The 21,095-nt window shown below is 36.2% G+C and overlaps 1 protein-coding gene across 9 annotated transcripts in view; it reads left to right on the top strand.

Annotated features, from left to right (window-relative positions):
• The first annotated feature begins 2,419 nt into the window (after nucleotides 1–2,419).
• The window catches only part of LOC128863762 (adipokinetic hormone/corazonin-related peptide receptor variant I), a 29,024-nt gene continuing 10,348 nt past the window's right edge, over nucleotides 2,420–21,095 (top strand). For 2 of the 9 annotated variants that reach the window (XM_054103091.1, XM_054103082.1), the window contains exons 1-2: nucleotides 2,420–2,577; nucleotides 5,678–5,738. The gene's annotated coding sequence lies outside the window, so the exon portion shown is untranslated. Of the gene's footprint in view, nucleotides 2,632–5,583; nucleotides 5,739–8,624; nucleotides 8,782–9,694; nucleotides 10,107–21,095 lie in introns of those variants that run through there. The other 7 variants (XM_054103084.1, XM_054103088.1, XM_054103087.1 and 4 more) reach the window with 6 other exon arrangements.

Genomic DNA, 21,095 nt, shown 5'->3' with positions numbered 1-21,095 from the left:
CATCGACTTGATTTTGGACTTATCGAAACGCGATTTATTGGGTGGTGGCTCGTCTGGAGCCTTCCATGCGGCACTTTGACGCTTAGTTTCAGGTTCATGTGGGAAACACTACGTTTCATCACCAGTTACAATGTTTTAAAGAAGTTCTCGTCTTTTCTCGCCTCTTTAATGAGGTCTTTCGAATGTTGAATTCTGAGCAGTTTTGGGTTCTCAGTTAAGGGGGGAAACCGGTTTAGGAGGCCGAAATTTTGGTGTTTTTCGAGAATTTTTTGACAAGGAAGGAATAATCAGAAAGTTTTTAAACAAGGAGGGTATTTTTTCTCATATTTTTAAGTACACTTTAAAATTCTTTCAAGCCATTTTCGCCGGAAATAGTGGCGTTAGAGCGTGTTATTCATGGACGATCGCCATCAATGTATCTTGCTAGTGGCCATTCCTCAAGTTGCAATTTTTCTCCGTAATCAACAACAATTTTTTTTTCGTTAACAGCATATTTCCTAAAAATATGAACCTAATTGTGATAAAATAATATTGAACATTGCATATCTTTGAGGCGCTTGAACACAATGTAATTTTTGCATACCATATTTTTTCATCTATTTTGCTTAAACAATTTTTTTTTAATGATAATATAGTCCCAAAATTAGGTTCATATGGATTAGAATTGAATAAAGAATACTCCGAAAAAAATTTATAACGATTGGTCTATAACTTTTTGAGCTAGAGTGCCCACCAGTTGAAAAAAAGTAGTCTCGAGAAAAACGTCGTTCTAACTAACGCGCGCTACGTGGTGGAACGGACAATCGTGGACACAATCGTGAATAATGCGAATTTCGCTTTACAATTTTTACCACAAATTCTTGAGTAGTTATATTAACAATTTATGCAATAAAAGAAGTCAATTTTTTGATAAGTCTAAACTGGTTTCCCTCCTTAACTTTGGCGGAATGAAACGTGCACAGACCTTTCGTATGCCCAAATGATCAGTTAAAATGCGATAAATCGATGTTTTGGAGATATTCAACTCCGATTTCATGAATTTCAACGATGATTTCTGTTCATTTCTGATAAACTTACAAACAATTTCGATGGAGCTTTCGGTGATTACTGATAGACAATCATCGCCATACACTTTTTCCACCAATTCAAATGTTTCGATAAACGTTTTACCGATTTTAAAACAAAATTTCATATTAGCTCTTTGTTGAAATCTCATTTTTGTACCGATGACACAAACATACTGACACTTTAGACGCAATAACTTCGCTTCCACTGAACCGAATGTCACCAAGCTTTCACTGGAAGTCAACTAAGGATATATCTTCCAACGCACTAACTCATAAAAAATGTGGCGCCATCAAAAACATTTTTATGAGGCCAGTCTGGTTTATTTTGGACTCCAACTTGTAGTTATATTGTTTAAGTTTAGTACGATTTAATTATATTTCCTACAGGGAATCCCAGCACTCACACACACAAACAATTTGATACTACGTACTTATATATGTATGTATATTTATATGTGCATTTATTTTAGAATTTGTTTTGTGCGAAAAAGCGATGCGAAATTTAATACACGGAATTGAAGGCGAAACATGAGCAAATAAACTCGTGTGCCGACGCACATACATACAAATATGTTGATAAACCGAAAACAAAAAAAAAAAACAAAAAATACTTATGGATATCCTGACAGTTAAAGGAGAAGTGTGGAATTGTAACAACAAACACCCTTGCAGGTGTATTCATGGCAAAGTCGACAATGACAATGACATTGACAAACTATCCTTGACTGCCAATGGCTAACTCAGCGAACAGGTGGCTAACGGTAAAACAAATTGGACTCATTAGGCGCCTATTGTCCTGACACCGAATCAGCTGAACCGCTTAAACATGAACTGAACCACATACATACATATGTACGTAGTTCACACATGTGTGTCTGTATGTTCGCATGTCCACAATGTAAATGTCACAGATAGCATCAACAAATGCGCAGCTTTACGCTCTCTTATCTCTTTACCCAATACCATCAAAGCGGTTTTTTATTGACAACTATTGTTGCAAATTGTTATAAGGACAACAGTCGTAGTGGCAGCAAGAGCTGGAAGAAGCATAGGAGTAACAACAACAAAACCAACGTAGTGGAAAACAGGCTCAATTGAAAACAATTGTTTGCGCCACAGGAGGCGTTTACGCCTTTTCCACTGGCATCCTGTTAGGCGCACACCAAAGCAAACCACCCACAATACACATCTACACAAATATAGATAATACATCATTATGTATGTGAGGTGTGTGTGTGCGTATGAGTGTATCAGGCATGAACACACGTGAATCGTTGCGACAGCTTCATTTCGACTTTATTACCAGTTTTGAATGTGATTATTTCGCAATTTCGTTTCATTTTGAAGCGAAACGTCTTTGAGCGCGCAACGCTTGCCGGTCGGTCATTGCAGGCGCATATACGCACATACAGTGGATTGCTGATACGAAATCGAGTTACGCAAAAGGCGCGACCTTACGCGTGACGCGCTCTACCAATACGCAACTCAATTGAATTTAACTTGTCGCACAGTAGGAAAAGAAAAAAATTACAATAACAATAAGAAAAGGAAAAATAATACTTAAGTGCATACATTTCTACAGACAAATAAGAAACAAACAAACATAAATACATACACCTGTGTTCAAAATGATAGGATCGCGAAGAATTAGCAACCGTTAACTTTTTTGTGTTTAATTTTTTTATGTTTTCATAAAAGTATGGCGCATTCTCAAACGAAAACCATATAACTCAAAGCTTCAAAGCTCCAAACTTTGCACAAAAGGTTAGGTTAAGCATATCTGGCTGACCTGAATAGGTCTCACATAGACCACAAGGGACCGTAGTGTTACCAGTGTTGTAGGAGTCGTGTTAAATATAGTTGGTGATACATTTCTTGGCGAGTTTTAATAAACAGTTTAAACTTTTGTCAGCAATACCCTTCAGAGATGTAAAGTATACTGATCCCAGGCGGCTGTAACGAGTTCTGTTTGGAGCAGGATAGGTGTTTTAGCGTACCCCATTCTTTTTCGTCTAAGTTACCCGCGTCTTTCTGGGCCAATCCCATTTTAGTTGCGTGATATGGAGTGAGACAATGCCCCGTGAGTACTCCAATCAATATTTTATATTCCTTCCTTGGGAGTGACAAAATAAGGTTGATTGTTTTCGTGTTGCAAGTTCGTAGCATTGCTTCGGCAATCCTGTGGAGGGCTTTCCAAAACTCACAATAGTTAAAAAAAATTGCATCAAAATTTTGAACTCCCTAATCAGAAGTTAAAAAGAAATGATGGGCATGCCGTTTTAAATGAGCGTCATTTGAAAGGGCCGCGCAAAGTCAGAGAGATGGAACTACTGGCGCGTATCGAGGTTGTGTTTAGTTAGTAGCTTCTCTTGGAAAATCAGATCTATTTCCTTGTGTTTGCCATTCGTTTGAATCAAGGAGGTCGAGTGATTTTCATATTCCATCACGAAAACGCGCCAGCTCACGCCTCAGCAGCTGTGGTCGCAAAATTAATGGAAATAGGGTTGCCACTCTGGAATGATAGAGAAATAGATTGCGCCTTCCGAATTCGCCGTGTCGTAAGAGTCCATCAATAAATAAACAACAGGAAGGGGAATTACTTGTTTGTGAAGAGGAAGAGTAGGAGCAATGGAATCAAGCAAATACAAGAAATTACACACACTCGCACATACTTTCTGGCCACCGCGACTTCCGTTTAAAAACGCCTAAAACTGCATTTGGAGGCTTTAAATTCATTTGTGCTTTTACAATTTAACATGGGGCACCTCGTAGGTATTAGTTTGTTTAGTTTTAATCTCACAAATCACAATATTACCAAGCCATTCACTGAATTTTCACAAACATGCAATTTCTCCTACTTTTGTTTGTTTTGTATGGAGAAGGTAGTTAACGGCAGACTTGTCAAAATCGCGAAAAATAAAGTAACTGTTTTTTGTAATGGCGCCACCTTAGATACTCAATTCGCTTTGGTTCCCACTCGTTTCACATCGCCTCTATTCTCTAGACTTGGCACCCTCAGATCCCTTGGACTACTATTTGTTCCCTAATTTGAAGAAATGGCTGGTGGGAAAAAAAATTTATTAAAACGAGGAGGTGTTTGCGGAAAAGGATACCTAGTTTTCAGACTTGACCAAATTCTATTATACGGAAGCGATCAACAAACTAGAACAGCGTTGGACGAAGTGTATAAGCCTAAAAGAAGACTATGTTGAAAAATAAAAAAAGGTTTACCCTGAACAAATAGGTGGGTTTCATTTTTGCACGTACTTTTCAAATTCTCCTTAGAATGATAAAATGTCAAACTTATTTACTTAGTCGCTCAAAAATGTTGTTGATTTTTTACAATTTTGTGTTTTTGCATATGAACGTGCATATGAAAATTATTTTCTTTCATATAAAGCAAATCTTCGGGATCCTTTTGCATGGAAGAAAATGTTCAGTACCTCAGCGAAAAAAACAATTAGAAAATAAACGAGAATTTTGAGCCACTCGAAACTTGAAACTAATATTGATTGGGCAATAGAACTGCATATCCAGCATTGTTTTGAAAATTCTGAATAAAAATTGGAATTTTTTATGTATTCTTTTGTACAAATTTTTGCGATTTTTGTGAGTCTTGTATCAAGTTTGGGATTTTAGTGCTTTAAGTTATATAGATTTTGTTGGAGAATGCACTATATTTTTTTTTGGAAAAATACAAAAGAAAAAAAAAATTACATACCACAAAAAAAAGTGCTCCATCATCTCCGTGTATTAAGTTCCGCATCGCTTTTTCGCACAAAACATTGTATGTAGTATTACTTTGTTTATATGTGTGAATACAGCGATTTCTCCAAGGAAATTAAACTAAATCTCACTAAACTTAAAAAAAATTAACTAGCAACCCCTTCCCGGAATAATTTTAAAGGCACCACACATTGGCAAGTTTTGGCTTACTTAACTATTTTTTAATTTCAACTATTTTTTAAATAAAAAATATAGTTCGTTCTTTACCAAATACCAAATTCCAAATCAATTTTTCTACATATTTTCATCCGAATTTCTACAAATTTTCATCAAAATCTTAAAATATTGAAATGAATCAGAAAAATAGTTAAAACTTGATAATTCATCGCGCTCCCATTATTTTGAACGCAGGCGTATGTTGTCTTCAATTAAAGTTTTTTGAAAACGCAATTTCTTTGCACGCTGCTTAAAAATTTTCAAACCATTGTGTGAGGCTTATTGAAGTATCATATATAAGTGTATATTTATGTATGTAGGAAGGCCTCAAGACCTCACCGGCCGGTGAATTGGTTGATTTTTGTGTAAACGGCATATATACATACATGTTGTTGTTGCATTTCACCAACTAATCCAAATCATATTTTGTGTGTAACTGTGTGTGCGCTTGTTGAAGCACTAAATTTTATGTTTGTCCTATCAACAATCTTTATGATTCAATGAATTTATGTTCAAGTATATGAAAAATAAACAAATATATAAATAAATATAATAATGAAAAAAAATAAATAAATAAATGAAAATATATAAAATGGAAACTCACTTTTGAAATACGTAGTAAGTGTGCATAAGAACAATACTTAATCTTAAAACTTTTCTTAAAGCAGATTGACAAACTGACTTAGCGTGGGATTAGCTTCATTTTAAATTTTAGTAACAATAGTAGAGGTAAGTAAACATAGAATTTTGCTCAAATCCTTTGAAAGCTCACTTTATTTATACATTTTACGATCATTTTTCCTAAATATATTTTGCTTCCAAGTAATATCCTTCCGAAAAAAATGTATTTCCGTCTATGCTTTTCCAAAAGTAGGTTAACTCGCATTCGTCCTGGGCAAAAAACTTCAATTTGACACAACAGTAAAAATCCTAGAGTACGTTAGAAGTTTATATATTTATAGAAAATAAATCAAAATATTTTTTTTTCTTGTTCACTCCTCTCGGGAGCGTAGGTCCTCGACAAGACTCTTCCACCGTGCACGGTTCTGTGCTGTTATTTTTGCACCGTCCCATGTGATGTCGGCATCTGCTAGTTCGCGCAATATCGACCTTCTCTAAGTATTTTTTAGAAGACCGCGGGTTTCAGTCCAGTGTCTTTCTCGTGATGCTATCTGGTGGTTTTCTCAATGTGTGATCTATTCATCGCCACTTTCTGCATTTGATTTGCCTAAGCATGGGTTCCTCGTTCATTTATCTCCAGAGTGCGTCGTTACTGATGGTATCTGGCCAGAATATTCTGCAAATGATGCGGAGGCATTTGTTTATGTAGGATTGTAGCCTCTGTGTGATGGTGTTAGAGAACAGCCACAATACTGCCTTTACACATGAGCCGAATATTTGTAGTTTAGTGCGCCTGGAGATTTTCGAACTCCCCCATACTGTATGCATTCGCCCGACTGCCGCCCTTGCTTTGTTTAGCCTGCAGTTGACATCTTCATCTGCTCCACAAGCTGCCGTGATGATGCAGCCGAGGTAGCAGAAGCTTTCGACAAATTCCACCGGTCATCCGTCAACCAATATGCCTTGCGTTATTGTGGTTAATTCTCATACCCTTGGTCTTGGCGATGTTGACCTCCAGTCCGACAGTGCGTGCCAGCGCTACTAGTCTGCCGGCCTTCACTTGCATGCCAGAGAGTTTGTGAGAGAGGAGGCAGATATCATCGGCGAAGTCCAGGTCATCAAGATGTCTGGTTAAACTCCATACGATGCCTTTTTTGTGCAGCGTCACTTGGCTCATGACGTCATCATGGACGATGGCCAAGAGAAGTGATGACAGGGGACAACCTTGCTTTACGCCTGCGTTGGTAGTGAATGGATCACTGATATCGTCTTTGTGAAGCACTGCCAGCTCGGAGTTCTCATAGAGGGCTTTGATGAAGCGGACTATCTTAGCGGGAACTCCCTTTCTACTCCGTTCCAGTCATATTGCGTCTCGTTTGATAGTGTCGAAAGCCTTCTTGAAGTCTACGAACAGCATGTAAAGCGGGGAGCGCCACTCAACTGATTGTTCTACTATAATCCGAAGTGTGTTGGCTTGGTCAATTCATATTTTATATACCACCTTGAGGAAAAACACAAGTTTATTCCTCAAAACTGATATTATCGCCTTCAAAGTACTCCTCATCAACTGCAACGCATTTATGCCAGCGTTTGATTCAATTCTCTAAACATTTCTGGAACTATATTTTTGGTGTAGCCATCAGAGCCGTCTTCGATTGTTCCATTACTTCCTTTCGGTAGTTAAAGCGCGGACCTTCGCATGGCACACATTACAGTGAGACGGTCTAAGCTTGAGTTTGATAGGGAGCCGCTCACGTCATTACTTTAAGCTTTTTTAAATTGGATGAAGGTGCGAAACAAATGCAGCCTTGGAGTTGCTAAAGCTCCTTTGCGTGCGTACAACCCAGAAATTATATATATAGTCCAAACTTTTCGTCACATATGAGTCATCACTCAAGGCTCGAGGTAGTTGTTTTTATGTGATGGAACCCAACCTTCGTGAGCAATCCAGAACTGGGACTTTCTAATATATTATATAGCGATCCGCTTTCTCCGAGATAAGTGCCCGCTTGCAGCAGCATCTACTGTAGACCAGACGGTTCAGAACTTGGATAAGTTCAAGTCTTATCCACTGCGTTCGCCTTGTTTCTTTAACTCACTCATTCTCAAACGAATATTTTGTTATTACAAAAAGAATACTCATCCGAAACCGGAAGTTTTGAGCTGCTGAAACCACTTTTAGGTGAATATAAGGCGAATGCAATCTATACATTTTTCCTAGTGTATCATCAACTTTTTTAAATCGCCTAAAGTGGAGGAAACTGAAAATGTTGAAGCCTACTAGGTGAACCAGGTCCATCGACAGCGAAAAAAAATAGTCATGCTTCAAAGGTTATGTTTTGCATCTGGTGGGATCAGAAAGGAGCCATCTATTATGAACTCCTTAAACCATCTGAAACTATCAATGAATGGATCAAGTCAAAAGAATTCGAATTATTCGTCAGAAGAATCCGTATGCTGCCTGAAAGATGAAGTAAATTTGTAGCTTCCAATCGCGCATACTTCACAAATTATCATCTATTATTTAATTGCGTATTAATTTGTTTAAAAACATTTTGCTTACCAAATTTACCAATTGCTTCTGGAGTGAAGCTCATAAATTTGATCTCAATGTTGCTGGTGAAATTTCACGACTGTGATGTTAGTACTTACCTTTACCAGGAAATTGTCAAAGCAAATTTGGTGTTGACAACTTTTGCGTTAATCACAGACATACCGTATCATATCATACTTTAAAATCTGTCTGTAAATGCCACAGATATGACCAAAAATGTGCAAAAGACACTCCCATGTCTGGCCAGAAAAATTGTTCCAAAATTTTTCAAATTACCTTGCAAAAACATTTTAGCCTCAGGGCGAACTTTTTTTCTCTTATAAATTGGTACGGTCGTATGTGCATGTACATTAGTGTTTGTGCATCGTTTACTCTATAATAGTTTTAATTTTCTCTTTATTTTGTATTTACATATGTACACATTTTTTATTTGTTTGTAGAGTGATCAGCCTATTTAATCTTGCTGCTTGTGCATATATTACCTAAGCCTCACATAACAAACTGAATGTGATACTAATACAAACATCTCGACGGTATCAGTGACTCTTCACCAAATCAGTGAATCGCGCAGTGAATCGAACTTTGAGCAATTATTGTGTAAATAAATTGAAAAAAAAAAACAAATGCAGAGTAATGAAAAAACAGAATTAGTATTTATACTTCTAGTTGGTACACAAATTTTATAGCCTTTTGATTTTTTGTTTTGCCTCTGCTGCTACTATAGCCACTGCCATTGCCTGTCAGCCAACCATCCTGTTTCGCTTTGTTGTTGCTGATTATTTGATTATATTCCATGTGCTTATTTATTTTTGTTGCCGTTTTATATTTTTTATTGCGCGGGCGGGTGTTTGTAGGGTCAAGTGAGGTGAGCGCGTTCACTTATCAGCAACAGTAACAGCAGCAGCAGCTATTGAAAAACATTACCCAATGATCTGCTCTGCAGACACCACCACACAAATAACTACGAGTAATAAAAATGTTTACGAGAATGTACCGCAAGCGCTGCATCTGCCATAAGAGCTGCCTACTGGAGTCCATTTCGAATGAAAATCGGCTATCGATCAAATACGGAGTCAATTGCTAGTATGCGTTGATTGAGCGTTGTAGAGTATGACTTATAGTACACAGTTAGTGTGATGAACTCAACACATACATGTGTGTACTATTCTCTTACTAGAAGCACGACCGCAACAACACTCGGCGCAGCAGCAAAGAATTCACATAGATTATCAATTCGTTGTTTTCCAGCGTAAACATTTGAGCGAGGACTCGCGACTACCTTTTATACGTACATACACACACATGCACATGTATACTCACCGAGGATTGTTGTTATTATTGTTAATTGATCTCGCAGCACTGTTCACTGCTTTTGATGCTGCTACTGCCACTGTTAGAACGACATACATGCATACATATGTAAGTGCGGCTTGTGTGTTGACGTCGGCAGCATTAATGCCTGCAGGTTGTTGCTGCTGTTAACGACAGGCGAATGCTTTCATTTATTTAGTTGCTCACTCGTGCACGGCGAAAGATGTGGTGCGGTGAACGGTACGCGTACGGTTTTTAAGCATAAACGGGTTTGCAGGATATTATAAGCGTGATAACAGAGAAATCATATACATATGTATGTATGTGCTTATATACGTGCATTTACGATCGTACTTGTGTGTATATGTGGCTTGGGTACAATGAACGTTGTATGTTACTCATACGCCCCGTCAACCAATTAAGTGGTCTACGCAATTAGACTACGAAGTCGCGACGCTGATTCGGTCAAGGTCAGCTGCATTACGATACATTCCGCGTTAATTTTTTTTTATAAATATAATTTTCTCTACTTTGTTTTCGTGTTAATAAATATTATAAATAAAAGACGTACAGTGATAAAGAACCAACGTTTCAATTCGATTGAGAAAAAAGTGAGTTTTGGTTGCGAAAATTTTGTTTTTCGCTTTGAAGTGTATAAGCATTTTAAGTTTTTCTTAAGAAAGAGTTATAAAGTGTTTCATATAAAAGTCATAATATTATATATATATATATATATATTAATAAAAACAACAAAATAGACATACTTAGTCCATAAGAAGAAATTCAGAAATTTCACAAAAAAAAGTATTTAATTTACATTTATTTCTTTATGAAATCTGCCAAGAGTTGGCACGTATACCCTTTTTGGGTGTTTGACCGAGCTCCTCCTCTTATTTGTGGCATGCGTCTTGATGTTGTTCCCCAAATGCCAGCTAATTAGAAACACGATATTTTCGGCGCGCATGCATGATTTTTTTTATATAGAGAAAATGCACAACACCGATTGACAAAAAAATTATTAAAAACCAACGAGAATTTTGTGTTACTTCAAACTTGCATTTTATTATAGCAGGTCAGTCCATAAGTTCGTGCGTTTTTTAAAGGTGGTTTTAAAATTAATAAAAAATATGTTTAAAGTATTTATTAGTCAATAATATATTTTCCTTCATTATTTACAATGTATTCCCAACGTTTAGGCAAACTTTTAATTCCCTGCTCAAAAAATTGTTTGTCCTAGGAGCCAAACACGCTTCGATATCCCTTTTTATAGCTTCTTTTGAGGAGTAGTTCTTGTTATTCATATGGGATTGAAGTCCACGGGAAAGGTAATAATCACAAGGTGCAATATCCGGAGAGTATGGTGGGTGCGGCATTAGCTCCCATCCGAGCTCGTTCAGCTTGCCTAATGTTTGCCTTGCCGTATGAGGTCTTGCGTTGTCGTGGTTAAACAAAACTTTGCGTCTATTTACTGAAGACTGTCGGCTTTTTTTAAGCGCCTCAGTCAGGTTTGATAGCTGATGGGAGTATTAATAAGCAGTTATCGTCTGGTTTGGTTCCAGAAGTTCATAATAAACAATACCGACCATATCCCACCCAAAATAGACAGGAAAATCTTCTTGGGGTGAAGGCCATCTCTAGGGGTCGGTTCTGGTGTTTCATCTTTATCTAACCATTGGCGTTTGCGAACAAGATTATTGTAACCTATTTTTCATCACCAGTAACGATACGGTTCAAAAAACTTTCATTTTTAAGCCGTTGCAGCAGTTGAGAACACACATTCATCCTCTGCTGATGGTTGGCGAGGAAAAGTCTATGCGGAACCAATTTTCCCAGCTTTGATACCTTTCCCAACTGAACCAGGTGCCTGTGAACTGTTCCATGCTATGGATTTAACCTCTGAGTTATCATATCGTCTGTCAAATTTGGCTCAGCTTCCACGAGTTAGAGCAAGGCGTCGGAATTAAAGAGTCAGGACGACCAGCGCGCGGGGCATCCTCCACGTCCCAGTTACCACTTTGGAATTTTGAAAACCACTTTTGCGCAGTCCTTACACTCACGGTATCCTCTCCGTGAACAGTGTTTATTTCTGCAGCAGCAGTTGTTGCAATTTTATCACTTTTATAAAAAAAATACAAAATATGCCTCTTATACGCGTTCGAAGATTCCATTTTATTTTTTAAAAACACGTGCTTCTATCCGTAAGTAAAATCACTTGTTGAAGACACAATATATAAAATAAATAGTTCCACAATATTCCGCGAATAATTTTTTGTATGCAAAAATCGAACAAAAGTGAAATTATGAGTAAAATACGCACGAACTTATGGACTGACCTGATACTAAACTTAAATGGGCTATAAAACTATTTTTTAAAATTCTGAATAGAAAGTTTTAAATTTTAATGAAACTGTTTCGTAATTTTATAAATCTTGTATCAAGCTGGAAATTTTTATTTATATGATATTATTTTGTTGTGTCATAAACAGTTTTTTTTTTATAAAAAATGAATAAAAAAATAAAAAAAATAAAAAAGGAAGGTAGTCAAAACTGTTCGAATTAGCGCGCTTTTAATTAGCTGTGAAGGGGTGTATGCATGTATTAATATCCGGTAATAAAATTATGTGTTTACTGTGTTTGACAAACCGAATATTTTTATTTCTGGTTTGTGTATTGTTTTTTTTATTTGCCTTTTCTAGTGAAAAATAGTGAAGAGACTCACATGTCGAAAAAATAAATTATTTAGAAAAGAAAAATATGAAGTGACTTACATGTCGAAAAAATATATTTAGTCCGGGGGTTCTCATGCACTTCATAAGGTAGATATGGAGCCCTACTTTATGTAATATAATTTGCATATTACACTTCCCTTCTTCAATAAACTCACTTAAGATACAAGGAACCAATCGCAATTATCTTTTGATTAAATAGTGAAAGATTTAATTTCACAAAAAAAATAAAAATACAAAAGCAATGCCTCATGACTTTTACTTCATTGGTACTTATTTTCTATTCAATATGCCTTGTTTATGCCCAGCATGGAAGCTTCGTTATTTTTACTTTATACTCGCCTCTCTATTCACTTGGGAGAGTTTTTATTAATGCAATTAAAACTTTTTTGGCATAACTAAAACACCCAAATACCCAAATTAATATACCAAATTAAGTATAAAATTCAATGATGTGAATGAAATTTTCCATAAGCGAGATTTAATGTCACAATTTGGCGATTGCAATAGAACGAGTTATTTATGAGTATTAGAACTCTACGAATCAGAGATTATTTATAGTAAATGGTTCATCAAAATTATTACCATTATGTTGGCTGAAAAAATTTCTAGATTAGAAATTGTTTATTCATGACCAAATAAATGTCTTCCTTTAAGATTTGTTTTATATTTTTTAATGCAGACTTTTTCAAATATTCAGGCGCAGATTTTCTTTAAACTTCTTAATATTTTTTTTTGTTTTAACTTTTGATATACGACTATGCATCCCAATCCATCTTTTGCTGGAAAAATGTTTATCATCAGCGATTTGCTAGCAGAAAAAGCAACGTATCAAAAGCAGCTCACTGCAATTTATATAAATTAGAAAGCCAAATTGTAATTAAGCGTTGGAAAAAATAAACGTTAAAAATTTATGAGTGAATATATTTTATACTCTAGGTAATGTGTATGGGAAACACACTTTGTGCAACTATTTTGAATTTTGCATTTTTCTTAGTCCATTTATTTAATTTTTAAAATGGAAATGAAAATAAAATATCAGCTCAACGTGAAAATGAGAAGTTTTGCCGGGTTTTTCGAATATTTTTTTCTTTTTCTTTTGGAAAGATCAGCACTGCAGAGACTGTTCGAGATCTCACGGCCTCCTTTCCACGCGATGAATCACAAGCCAAATAACACTGGCTTACAGCCAAAATGCACCAGAGACGCCGTTATGAAATTCTTATGTAAAATCACCGTCTGATTCCGAAAATCGAGGTTATTTTTTATTCTATGGTAACGTTTTTGAGATATTTACGAATTACCGTTATTTCAAAAAAATAAAAAATTCGGCCCACTTAATCATATATATCTCGAAAACGAATTGAGCGATTCAAAACCCGTTTAAAGCTTTTAAAAGGTAATAAAATTTGCTATAAACTGTATGTAAAACACTTTTTGCTAGGCCCTGCAGATTCAAAGATAACGAACTATCATAACGGATTTTTTAAATTTTTTTTGTAAAAATATAAAAAAAATTTGTACTTTGAGAGAAAGGATCTTTAAAACTTTTTATTTTTTCGTTTATTTTTTGTTCTCACTCTAAGTTCTGTTTTATTACAAAAAAAATAAATTTTGATTAAACAAAATCGATGAACTAATACAAAAGTTACAAGCATTCAAGTAAATATATCCATATCATGCGTGGAAAGCCTTTTTCATCAAATGGGGAGGCCATAACAGCACTGCAGCCTTTCCATATTCTCACTTCAGGGATGGAATTCATAAATTGGAATCCCGTTGGAACAAGTATACTAATGTTCAGGGGACTATACTGAGTAATACAGTGTATTTCAAACCATAAAATTGTGTGTTTTCCTATCGAACCGCAAAACTCATTGAACAACCTAGTATAATCTATTTCTATCACGTAGCCAATAATGACAAGCATATTTAGTTTATGAGTTTTAAAAAGCACTATTTTTATTTTTAGTTTCGGTATTTTATGAATTTTCTTTTTTTTTCATATGTACGTTTACTTATTTCATAACAAACTATTTTCTATACAATTTCACTTATCAACACCAGCACTTACAATTTTAAACACATACGTATGTCGTTATGTATAATGTACATAAATAAAACGGCTGCAATTCCCCTGTAGAGAAATCAAGTAACTAGTACCGAACTGGTGCGCTGTCAATGAGTTTGCAATCGTTACTAATTCTGGTTCTTTCTTCGCTCTTTTCTAAAGGGTTTTCCAATAAGAGGTGTTATTTTGATATTCAAAGAAAAATGCTATTTTTTAGTATAAATGATGGGATTCTTATTTCATTATAAAGAGGAAGGTATGCCATTAATAGTGGAAAAGAACATCACGCAAATGACCACCACGACCACGCTTACGGGACAATATCCTTTTCATGAATTTTTCCATAACCGATTTGAGGTCTTGAATCGCCCCTGGGTTGTTGGCGTAGATCTTCTCTTTCATGCGGCCCCAAAGAAAAAAGTCACAAGGTGTTAAATCACAACATCTCGGTGGCCAATTGTGATCACCTCTTCGAGAGATAACAGAAACCGGAAACTTTTCCCGTAAAATATCAATGGTTTCGTTGCTTGTGTGGCACCTAGCGCCGTCTTGTTGAAAATAAACGTTGTCCAGATCAATACCATCCAATTCCGGCCATAGAAAATAACACCTGTTATTGGAAAGCCCTATATATAAGAAACAGGTGAAGTTTACATGGTGTCAGATCTAGCTTGCGCTGCTGTCCTTGTGGCTATAATCCGGTAGAAGCGAGAATTGGCGTACCTTTTAGAGTGGACGCTATGTTCGATTCTTGGAACGAGTCGACAAATTTTTAATTTTTGTCTTATTTCCTAAATTAATTTACATGATTTCCCAACTTAATTTCACCTAAATTTATAACTCTCAAAATAGTAGTAGCCACTCGCAGTATGAGCAAGAAAATGATTCAAAATTGTCTTAATCATATAAGTCTTGAGCAAGACTTTTTATATGGAGAAAAGGCGAATCACCTTCAAGGAAAAAAATTATAAAAAATCAATACGATTTTTAAGCAACTCCAAACTTGCACTTTATTATACTTAGTCCTGCTATAAGTTCTATTACAAGTTAAATCCATTATTATAATACTTTTTTAATGAAGTTAATTTTATTTAATCAAAAATTTATTGAGCTATCAAGATGCTTACCAAAAATCTTTCTAGAAATTCTAATTAAAGCCGTGGAGTTGTCGTGAAAAGTTGTGGAATTTTAAAAATTTTTGATAAGATGTGGAATTTGAATTTATGTATATGGTTTTTGACGAAAAATGGCCTACACTTTTAAACAAAAATATTAAACATTAAAAAAGAAGAAAAATAGTAAATACTATTCAAAATGTTGTTGTGCTATCAGTAGTTGCGTCCTGTCTATGTATGCATATATACACATATACATATATATACGAGTACACACATCTACGGACACTCAACCATTGTCGCTGCTCCTTAGATTTTCTTTTCCATAGAGTGTTGTATTTCAATAAATATGGCCTATTAGTTAGTAAAAAAGAAATTCATAAATTTGTTTGTGTAAACCATCAGTGTTTATATGAATGTGTGTCCATATGTACACACATAAATAGACGGCGCTTACCCTCCAGGGAAAATACTAGTTGTGACTTAAAATAATGCTAATTTATTTTTCAACTCAACCAGCTCTATCTTTTTCGCTGTCCTACGAAATGTCAATCGTCCGACCAAGCAGCAAAATACCAGTTAAAATAGCAGTTTATGCTAACTAAACAAATTTCCTTTGGAGTCGAATATGTTTCTAAAATAGCCATTTTCAGGCCAGTTCAACATCCATTCCATTCAAGCGAGGATGATAAAATACTAGGTTGCGCCTTTCGAATTCGCTCTGTTGTCAGGTTCCATGAATAAAGAAACAAAAGGAAGAGGAATTATTGGTTTGAGAAGAAGAAGAGAGGCGAAAGCAATGGAAACAACCAAACATACGAAATTATACGCACACACATACATTTTCATACCAAGACTCCTTCCGCATAAAAACGCAAAAAACTGCATTTGGAGGCTTTATATTAAATTGTGCTTTCACAATTTAACATGCGGCACTTTGTTTTCCTTTCCTTAACTTATCAGAATATCACCAAGCCATTTTCTCAAACAGCTAATTTTTCCTTCTTTTGTTTGTTTTGTATTGGCAAAGGACCTGACGTTAGACTTGCCAAAATCGCGAAAAATAACGTAACTGTTTTGAGAAGACGTCACCTTCAGTATTCAATTTGCCTGGTATTTAAAGCATATAGAGAATATCTTTTTTCATCAAATTAAATGACTTTTCCTTCAGGTTCAAAATTACCGTATAAGCAAAACCTAAACAAATTAGACGAAATTCTTTAAAAACGAATCAATAAATAAAATTTAACATAAATAAATTCATTATTATTGTAGGCCTGATGGCTCGTGTTGAATCTGAACCTCTCCCAAAAGCTTCGACCAAGAATATCGATCCTTTGCAGGGTCACTCCAATTTTTCAGTCCAAAGTCTTCGAGTCATCATAAACTGTGGCAATCCAGGTTCCCTTATTTGAATGGCGGGATGAAAACCCACAAAATGCCAGGGTATTCCATTTCTTTTATATTTTTTCATCATCAAATTGTACTCGTTATTACGGCAGACCCCTTTTATAAGACACATATCGATTACTATTGTAGATATTTTTTGTAATTTCGTTGTGGTCCATTCTTAGAACATGCCCGCCCTACTTCAGATGCTGAAGCTTAATGTAGTCGGCGATTTGGAAGTCGTTTAGCTCAGCTAGGCATTCATGGTTGCAACGTAGGTGATAGTTGACGCACCGATCCGAGGATGCAGCGTAGAATTTTTCTCTCAAATATGTTAAGCTTTTCTTCATCCGCTTTATGCCTCTCTTAGATATCGGAAGCATGAGGTGTCCAAAAAAGTTATTTTCCGCGTATAAAAATAAATTATTTGCTAATGGAAACTAGTCAACTTACTTTAAGGAATGATTTAATTTGTGAAACTGTGAAAGCAATTGTCCCTTATAATTTTTTCCTTCAAGAAACTCCAATTTCAAACAACGCTCAAACGTAACGTGTCTTGAGGCAAAGACAAAATAATTTAAAACTACCGCTGGTTCGTGCGTACATTTAAATAAAGGGGTGGTATTCCCGTAAAAGATCAATGGTTTTGTTGCTTGTGTGGCACGTAGCGCCGTCTTGTTGAAAATAAACGTTGTCCAGATCAATACCATCCAATTCCGGCCATAAAAAATCGATAAACCTCTCTCAATAGCGCAATCCATTCACCGTAACTGTTGCTCCAGCTTCACCTTCGAAAAAGTAAGGTCTAGTGACTTCGTCGGACCATAAACCGCACCAAACAGGCACACGTTGAAGATGGAGAGGCTTTTCAACAAAAACTCTTGGATTTTCTGAGCCCCAGATCCGACATTTTTGCTTGTTGACGAAGCCACCGAGGTGGAAATGAGCCTCATGATTCAAGATGATTTTTCGATGGAATTCCGGATCAGTTTCATGCATTTCAACGAACCAATCAGCCGACTTGAGTTTTTGTGTTAACTGGACTTTATATAGTAAGCCTTAAGACCCAAATCTTTATGCAAAATACGGTGTAATGACGTTTGTGGAATGCCTAATTGTAAAGAAAGACGTAAACCTGGGTTTTCTTCAATACTTTCGACTACAACAGCAATATTTTCGGCTCTTCTTAGCGACATGCACGGGTTTTATTCTACACATGACTAACTTATCCCAACAGCTAAAATTTTTTAACCAATTTCTGTATTGCGGTCCGACAAGACGCTTCACGAAGATCCAAAAATGTTCGAGTTTTATGAACCGTCTCTGCCAACCTTTCACCATTTTTATATTGAATTTTAATAATTTCAGTGCGTTGTTTAAGCGTGCATCGTTCAATTTTTATTAATGGCGTAGTTTCTACATGTCAAATATCAAAAAATGACAGCTTGAAAAGTGACATCTACCGAAATAGCGGGCTATTCAAAATAACACCTGTTGCCTTATAAGACAACTGAAGAAAACAATATGCAGCTATTTTAGAAGAAAAATTATGATATTGGTTTGCCCCAGACAGCTATTTCGCTTAGTATAGAATGTTTACATACTAGTTGGGCTTTTCCCTGCGGGGTAGCCGTCGCTTAGAAGTAAATTTTTAATGTATGTGTACGCCAATGTTTTTTGTTTGTGTACATTACACATCCGCGCTGTTTCCTTTTCGCATTGATACTGAAAATTTTATTTGTAATCGAAATATTGAATTTACATAATTCTTTTCTCACATCAAGTTCAAGGTGTGCGCACGTATTGGTGTTTTGCAACTAATTCGCGCATTGAGTTTTAGCAGGTTTAATTAAATATAAATTCCTAGGCACTGCTGGTAGATAGGGTTGCCCTTTATTAATAGACATGCAAACAGATAATTTCCATTAGGGTATTATTTGTTTTCTTATTTTCTATAATTGCATGTAGTGGCACATTAAGGCTCGGTGAGTTCAGGTAAAAGCACATGCTTGGTGATGGACATTCACAAAGAAAGTGTGCTGAATTTTCAGTGCCTATTTGACAGAATAGACTGATGATGGTCTCAGTGGGACCTATTTTGTTTAGCCTACAGGCTACAGTGGCCTGTAAAGTAATCAGTTGAAAGTCTTAAGTCTACTCTGCTGAGAGAAAGTAGCTTATCTGAAATTCCTCTGTTCGGCGTTGGGAATTATTTCACTTGCCGCTGAGTGATAGATATTCGCCAGTGTTCAACGGATTTCTTCTCCTCCCACTTTCTTTCCATTACATTTCCCTCATGCCTAGGAACCCAACCTAGTAATAAATAAAAAAAGAAATAAGTAATTGACGCGTTCACTTCTGTTAGGTGTTTGGCCGAGCTCCTCCAGAACGCACAGTTTTAAGCCGACTCCGAACCGCAGATATTTTTTATTATGATTCTTTTCATGACAGAAATACTCTCGGAGGTTTGCCATTGACTGCCGAGGGGTGATAGCTATTAGAAAAAACCTTTTCTATCATTTTGGTGTTTCATGCACGAAGATTCGAACCTTTGCACTTCCGAATGGTAGTCACGCACCAACCCATCTGACTACGGCGGCCACCTGCTCTGATGGCTATACCAAAATTAGAGTCCTAGAAATGTTTTGAGAGTACTTTGAAGACGATAATATCACTTTTGAAAAACAAACTGGTATTTTGAATTTTCTGAATATATTCCGGGGACTTTTTGATCAAGGTCTAATTTTATGGGTCAAGGAACAGTTATTTTCAATTTATTTATTTTTAAGTATTTACGACATTTTCCGAGTATGAACCAAATCACACCATAAAAACAATGTTCCGAAATATCGCGGTTACTGCATAGTGGGTGTATTAAACAAATTTTTTTTAGTTGTATTAATTTTTTTTAATTTTTTTTATTTTTTATTTATTTAGTTTCTTATTTTTATTAAATATTTATTTATATAGTTAAAATATTTTTCGCTCATGAATCATATCTAACCATAAATTCTCATCGATTCCTAGATCTCCAGGTTTTAGTATATGGCCACTGCGGTTTCATGAATCTAAAGAGTTTAAGGTAAATAGGTAATCAGACTCCTGCATTCGATTCTGGTGATGGAGTCGCCAGCAGATTCTCCAAATAGGTATCCAGTTAATCAAATAAGGACAGCATTTCCTCTGTGTAGAATGTTAAGGTTCGCATCCAGTTATTTAAATAAGGACAGCATTTTCTCTGTGTAGAATGTTAAGGTTCGCGTGAAGGTGAGATTGACAGTTGAATAGGATAGGATGCGAATTAGAGGCATCAGCACCCCGTTTGCCCATAATTATAAAAACTAGTCGCCTTATGTTGATTACATATGCTCTCAGGAAGAGGTAGAGAGGATGGGTAGTATCGTTTTTAGTTCATATAACAGTCCTGAGTGTCAAACTTTGTAAAACGCTTGCTGTATGTCCAAAAATAGTGTGGAACAATACTTTTACCCCTCCAAACACTCAATAATGGTTTAAACAACCCGATGACATTGCTTCGGCGTACCGTGCTTATGCCTGAAACCGAATTGATGGTCAGGAATGATTGGTTGAGTTCCCAGTACTGATAGTAATCTTCGAAGAAATATTCTTTCAAATATTTTCGAAGCTAATCGGCCTATATGAGGATAACTCATTTTCAAACTTGTTTGGTTTGGGTATGATTATTATTTCAACACATTTCCACTGAGTTGGAAAATGGCTGAGCCAAAAACAGCTATTGAAAAGCAAATGCTAACAAGGTTAGGTTAAATGGCTGCCCTAGTTAAGGGCTCACTTGGACAAATATTAAGAAATTCGTCCGTTGTGGTGCCATACATGGGAGAGGAGAAAGGAGATGGGAAGGAAGAAGGAGCCTCGAGATTAGAGACGATGATGACCATACATTTTACGACGACGCCGACGGTGGCTGATTTGCGTTCGTAGTTAGCCGTAACAAGCTACTGATGAACTTCACCAAATTTATGATATTTACACCGGCTATACCCGCAGGCGTAGCGAAAAAGTGAGAGCCCAGATGTCTAAGTCTTTGCCAGACGAGAGCAGGGCAGCTGAGAAGATGATTCCACCTCGTCCTCCAGACAGTTTTTGCAGAACGGACTTGAGGCAATCCCAAGTCTCACGGCGTGAACACCTAACGGACAATGTCCAGTAAGGATGCACACCAAATTCGAAAGCTGGTTCTTTGTTAGCCTTAGGAGTTCCCTTGAGCTTCCCCGATCTACCCGTGGCCAGAAGGATCTTGCGACCTTGCACGTTTGC

Source organism: Anastrepha ludens, chromosome 5, assembly GCF_028408465.1.
Source record: "Anastrepha ludens isolate Willacy chromosome 5, idAnaLude1.1, whole genome shotgun sequence".
Lineage (NCBI taxonomy): Eukaryota > Metazoa > Arthropoda > Insecta > Diptera > Tephritidae > Anastrepha > Anastrepha ludens.
Note: the sequence above shows the minus strand (reverse complement) of the source record. Positions and strands in the feature narration are given on the sequence as shown.